Source organism: Triticum dicoccoides, chromosome 2B (assembly GCF_002162155.2).
Source record: "Triticum dicoccoides isolate Atlit2015 ecotype Zavitan chromosome 2B, WEW_v2.0, whole genome shotgun sequence".
Lineage (NCBI taxonomy): Eukaryota > Viridiplantae > Streptophyta > Magnoliopsida > Poales > Poaceae > Triticum > Triticum dicoccoides.
Genome location: NC_041383.1, coordinates 778,964,662 through 778,971,910, shown reverse-complemented (window position 1 = coordinate 778,971,910; position 7,249 = coordinate 778,964,662).

Below are 7,249 nucleotides of genomic sequence, written 5' to 3'. Positions count from 1 at the left end.
GACGGTGGCATTTCTTTTTAAAGCCCTGTCTGTGATGTCGCTCAGACATCTGATAGTGGCATTTATTTTAAAGCCCTATCTGTGATGTCGCTCAGACGTCCGACGGTGGCATTTCTTTTAAAGCCCTGGCTGTGATGTCGCTCAGACGTCCGATGGTGGCATTTCTTTTAAGCCCTGTCTGTGATGTCGCGCAGACGTCTGACTGTGGTATTTCTTTTAAGCCCTTTATGTGGTGTCACTTAGACGCCCGACTGCGGCATGCATTTTATTTATTTACCTTTCGAGGCGTCGCTTCAGACACCCGATCGGTTTTTAGTTATTTATTTTATTCATCAAGTCCTACAATATTATGGTTATTTTATGAGCATCATCCTTGTTCATGACGCATTCATGCATTCATTGATTATATCTTTTGTCCGAACTGTCTTGCGAGTACTTTCAAGTACTCACCTGGCTTGTTGATTTGGCCAGATGTTGATGAAGGCGATCTCATGGATGAAGAGTTTGATAGCGAGTCCGACGCCTAGAGGAGTCCCAGTCAGTCCCGTGCGATCCTGTCTTGGTCATTGTATTATCCACTTCCGCAACCCCGAATAAATTCATCGAGCCTCACCTCGACGCTCGATGTGCTGCCAGTAGAAGTCAAGTTATCCACCACCACTTTTCCCTCGAGCTAGTAGCATGCTACCCCACCCCTGTGTCATAACCGCTCTTGTGTAAGATATTGGCGAGTTTGTACTAAACTATTGGGAAGCCTCAGCTCAATCTTGTAATATACGTGATGCTACTGGTTCTCTGTTTATCAAGCTTTTGTCTACCAGAAAGGATGACTTTTCCTATACTGGTTTTAAAAGATCGGTTTTATCAATAATCATATTATTGAAAAGCCGGTCGTGACAGACTTGGTAACCAGAGCCAGGCTGACTGTACGAAGCTACTAGGTACGATCGCTAATTGGTTATTAGCATGATAGAGTTATTCATGTTTTTACAAATGTAGTCATTTTCTGACAGTCAACATAAAATTTATGATCTAACCACTCAGAATTTTTGCCTACTTTTGTAGATGGCCGGCAACGACTGCGAGTCTCAGATGTTCGCCAACGTGCCTGAGGGGTTCGTCAAACTCCTCTCTTTCATCGTTCAGGTCGCGATGGGGCCATCCGTGTGCCCAGTCTTCACGCTTTATCCACACAAGATCAACGACAGTCTGACTATGCACGAGGCCGCGGTGCAATTCAGGGGAGGCCATGCTGTAATTCACCGTCTCCAATTTGTGGGGAGAGCCATGCCTACAGAAAGGCATGCTATGCAGATGGCTGCCCGCGAGACGATAGCCCGTTTTTGGGATGTCCTTCCTGCAATGAAGACCCGTCGCTACCGCTACCTTCCATGCCATGTGCCTTACACCTGTCACTACTCTTTCTCTTGCCCCAGAGGAGAGCGAGACGAAGCCTTTGAGATGCTTGTCGAGTACCTCCGAGCCCTGGAGGCAGCATTCGACTGCACGGTGGATGACCTAGTAGCTGCACGCATGGACTCAGTTCATGGCTGTGCTGCTAACAGGAGGGAACTCCTACACACCGCTCCACCATTGACTTTCGTGTCATCCGCAGCCTCTCACTCACCTTCCATACTCGCCACTGCTCGTCGTCTGCCTACCACAGAGGAATTTAACCAGGCTGTTGCACCCACTCCCGTCCGCTCTGCACCACTTGTTGCACCCACTCCCATACGTGCTACCCCACCTATTCCACCCACTCGTATTCGTGTTATTCCGCCTACGGCACCTGCTCCATCAGCTCAGCACAACTTTTCTCGTCTGGAACCTATTAGCGAGGAGGAGGTTGATTCCCCAGCGTCTTTGCGTCTCACCCTCGGCAGGCCAAGGGAGATCCTCACCATCTCCGACTGAGTACGCGTAGACGCCATGCGATGTATCGGCTTGTGTAATGTGTTTTATGTACATAGGTTGTGAGTAGTAGCCTGTTTGCGCATCATGTAGAATCTGGAGGAGTGCACTAGTTTAAATAACATGTCAGGATTATGTACGCATATCCTGAGTGATGTAATGTATAATTATGCCCGTGTGTAAGATATGCGCTAGTCATTCTCCGCGTGAAATCGTGTGTTTCCAAAAATATCTTGGAGTTTAAAAATGTTCTTTGTGTGTGATTTTGTTGACTTTTAGGTCTCTCTTGCTTATCTTACGAGTTCTCACAATATATCCCCAGAGTGAAAATGTCTCGTCCTTGGACGCGCTCCATGCCAACTCAGCCAGAAGAAAATTATGGCACACCGCAGAACCAAAATTTCACTCAGGGACAGACAGGTCAACAGGGCAGTGAAACAGCTTTCACACAAGTTTGTCGTTTGTACGAACAGAGTCAACAGCAACACCAGGAAATGATGAACCAATTCATCAATATGGGAAGTAACCGTGGTCAGTATCAACCGCAATCCAAATTATCTGAGTTACAAAAGACGCGTCCTCCAACATTTTCTCATACTGACAAGCCTCTTCAGGCCGAGGACTGGCTTCGAGACATGGAGAGAAAATTAATTATCGCACAGTGTTCAGACCGTGAAAAAGTACTATATGCACCACATTATCTCACAGGTGCAGCTGCATCATGGTGGGAAAACTTCCTGCACATGCACCCCAACGAAAATGAAATCACCTAGGGAAATTTCAAAGAAGGTTTTCGTGGGGCACATATTCCTAAGAGCGTCATGAAAATCAAGAAGAAGGAATTTGATGAACTCAAGCAAAGAGCCATGACAGTGTCAGAATACAACAGCCAATTCACACTGCTGTCTCGCTACACCAATGAAGAACGCATGACCGAGAGCAAGAAGATGGAAAAATTCTTGGAAGGCCTGGCACCCGCCCTTAAGTGCCAGCTAGTTGTGCACACCTTCCCAGATTTTAAAACACTGGTGGATAAGGCCATTACCCTGGAAAATGAGCGATGTAGCCTGGAAGATTTCCGCAAACGGAAAAGGGACCAGACTACTTTTTCTCGCAATCACAGAAGCAAGAAGGAATTTCAGAAGGGGGATTCGCACAAAACCCCGATGAATAATTCACGTCCAACCAAGAATTTCCATGCAAGAGACAAAGAATTCACCTATCGCCCAGGCGTTACCTGTTATGCTTGTGGAGAAGAAGGGCACTATGCCAAGCAGTGTCCCAAGCCAAGGAACTCAAACCCGAAGCTCAATAATGGTGGAAATAATTCAGCACCAAAGCGAAGCAATTTCAACCCCAACAACAACCACCGGAAAGGTCACTTGAACCACGTGACCCGAGAGGAAGCATAGAACGCCCCAGATATCGTACTCGCTACGTACCCCGTCAACACAATACCTACCATGGTTTTGTTTGATTCTGGAGCTTCTCACTCATTCCTTTCGAAAGGTTTCGCTTTGCAAAATAATTTTTCGATGCTTCCCTTGGAAAAATCAATGATCGTCAAGTCCCCTGGAGTTAAGCAAGTGACCCAGAGTTACTGTCAAGGTGTGGTTATTGAATTTGAAGGATTGAAGTTTTACACCAACCTTATTGTACTGGAAAGCACGGGACTGGATGTCATCCTGGGAATGGATTGGTTAACCACCAACAAAGGTTTTATTGACTGCTTCAACCGTACCGTGATTCTCACACACCATCATGGGAAGAAAATAAAAGTTTCAGCCAGAGAGAGACAAATACCTCGACAACCTAGATTAAACAAGGTGGACGTTTCTGAGCTGAACAAGGTTCCCGTAATATGTGAATTTCCAGACGTATTTCCAGAAGAACTACCGGGCATGCCGCCAGACCGAGAAATAGAATTCAGCATTGAGCTAGCACCCGGAACCACTCCTATTTATAAGAAACCTTACAGAATGGCACCATCCAAATTGGTAGAGTTGAAGAAGCAAATAAGAGAATTATTGGAGAAAGGATACATACGAGCCAGCTCCTCACCTTGGGGTTCTCCAATTTTATTTGCCAAGAAGAAGGATGGAACAATGAGGTTGTGTATTGATTATCGAGCTCTCAACATGGTCACAATCAAGAACAAATACCCAATGCCCCGAATAAATGATTTATTCGATCAGCTCGCACAGGCCAAAGTCTTCTCAAAAATTGACTTGAGATCAGGGTACCACCAATTAAAAGTACGAACAGAAGATATTCCCAAGACCGCATTCACCTCCAGATATGGGTTGTATGAGTTCACAGTGATGCCATTCGGGCTAACCAACGCCCCCGCATATTTCATTCACCTCATGAACAAAGTATTTATGAAGTATATGGACAAGTTTGTTGTGGTATTCATCGATGATATTCTGATATATTCCAAAACACCAGAAGAGCACGCCGAACATCTCAGGATTGTACTCAGAGAACACAGGAAACATCAACTGTACGCCAAATTCAGCAAATGTGAATTTTGGCTAAAACAGGTGGGTTTTCTGGGCCACGTGCTAACCCAAGAAGGTATTGCAGTAGACCCGGAAAAGGTCAAGGTCGTACTTGGCTGGAAACCACCAGCTAACGTAACAAACGTACGAAGTTTCTTGGGAATGGCAGGATATTATCGTAGATTTATTGAAGGATTCTCCACTATAGCAAAGCCCATGACACAATTGCTCAAGAAAGGCAAGAAGTTTGATTGGACAGAAGCATGTGAGAAAAGCTTCCATGAGCTAAAAAGCAAATTAACAACGGCACCAGTATTAATCATGCCAGATATACACAAGAATTTTGAGGTATATTGTGACGCATCCCGGAAAGGCCTCGGATGCGTATTGATGCAAGAAGGCAAGGTAGTTGCGTATGTCTCTAGACAACTACGCAAGCATGAGGAGAATTATCCCACCCATGACCTGGAATTAGCAGCAGTCATCCATGCACTCAAGGAATGGAGACACTTTCTGCTTGGGAATCGTTGTGAGATATACACAGACCATAAGAGTCTTAAGTATATTTTCACACAGCCAGAGTTAAATCTACGGAAATGATGCTGGTTAGAATTGGTGAAGGATTATGATGTTGGAATCCACTATCACCCTGGAAAAGCAAATGTTGTGGCAGATGCACTTAGTCGCAATCCCAGCACGGAAGACGACAGTATGCCAAAATTGAGGCCAGAATTTCAACAGGAATTTGCCCGATTCAATCTCATAATGGTCACCGAAGGCAGTGTATCAAATATCGAAATACAGCCTACCCTGATGGAAAGTATCAAGGAAGCCCAGCACGGCCACCCCAGCATTGAGGGCATAAAAAGAAAAGTGAGTTTGGGAAGAGCCTCAGAATTCAACATGGATGAGCAAGGAATATTGTGGTATGGAGAAAGGCTATGCGTACCAAATGTCAAGGACCTCAAACAACAGATATTGACTAAAAGTCACACCGCTCCGTATTCAATCCATCCTGGAGGGAAAAAAATTTACAAAGATCTTCAGGAAAATTTCTGGTGGCACGGTATGAAAAGAGATATAGCCGCGTTCATCGCCTACTGTGACTCTTGTCAATGTATCAAGGCCGAGCACCAGAAACCAGCCGGACTGTTGCAACCAAATAAGATACCCGAGTGGAAATGGGACGAGATTGGAATGGACTTCATCGTTGGACTGCCACGGTCCCGACACGGAAACGATGCCATTTGGGTCATAACCAACAGATTAACCAAGGTGGCACATTTTATTCCGGTAAAAACAACTTACACCACTCAGAGACTAGCCAGACTTTATCTTGCACGTATCGTCTCCTTACATGGAGTCCCTAAGACTATCATCTCCGATAGAGGCACGCAGTTCGTCTCTGCATTCTGGGATCACCTACAACAGGCACTGGGAACCCAACTAGCCTTCAGTACCGCATACCATCCCGAGACTGATGGGCATACGGAATGCGTAAACCAAATCCTAGAAGACATGCTAAGAGCCTGTGTCCTCACCTACGGGAACAGTTGGGAAGAAAGTTTGCCATATGCAGAGTTCGCATACAACAACAGCTATCAAGCCAGCTTGAAAATGGCACCCTTTGAAGCTCTATATGGGAGAAGATGTCGTACCCCGCTAAATTGGTCAGAGACCGGAGACAGCCATATGTTTGGCCCAGATATGCTCAAGGAGGCCGAGGAGAAAGTTAAGACAATTAGAGAATGGCTCAAAACAGCTCAAAGTCGGCAAAAGAGTTATTACAACCGTAAGCATCGGGAAATCAGTTTTGAACCCGGAGAATTGGTATACCTGAGAGTTTCTCCTATGAAGGGTCTGCAACGGTTCAAGATTAAAGGGAAACTAGCACCAAGATTCATCGGACCATTTCATATAGTGGCCCGACGAGGCAAGGTACCCTACCAACTGGACCTACCCGGAGACTTATCCGGTATCCACAACGTGTTTCACATCTCGCAGTTGAGAAAATACATGAGCAACCCAGAGAAGCAAGTTTCACATGAGTATATTGACGTGCAACCGGACCTCACTTACCGGGAGCACCCAATAAAAATATTAGGAGAGTCTGAGAGGAGGACCCAACAGAAAACCATTAAGTTTTTCAGAGTTCAATGGACTAATCACACCGAGACAACTTGGGAGTGGGAAGATTTTCTTCGGACTGAGCACCCACACCTGTTTAAGGATCAGCTGAAATCTCGGGCACGAGATTTTTCCTAAGGGGGTAGGTACTGTGACACTCCAGAAATTTTGGTGTTTTGTTTTTCAAAAGAGCCTTGCTTGGTTTGAAAGGAGGTCATTTAAACCCTTCATAAAAACCATCTTCTAAGTTTGCCCTCTCAAAATCCTTTTCTTGGATTTGGTTTCTTTTAAAATGAAAACCCTTTTAGTTTTGGGCTTTTATTTGGTTTTGATCCCTTCAAAATTTTACCATGCCTCCTATGGTGAAATTTTCCCAAAACCTCTCCTCCCACTATAGTTCAACCCACACATTCTGTCCAAACTAATAAAATCCATTTTTGGACTTTATTCCAACTATTTCTCCTCCCAAAATAATTCTGTCTTTTTTTTGAGCCTAGGTGGATTGCAAAGCAAGTACCCGAAAGCTTATGACTTTTGACCTCAACTCAACACCCCTGGATAGTCCTTTGTACCCACAACCCAGAACCATCTTGATCCACTCTTCTCCTGTTCAAATAATTTCAAAATTCACTCACTGCAAGTTTGGACCAGATTTGCCAAATTTGGTGAAAACCATATCTACACCTCTCCAAAAATTCTACAAATATTCA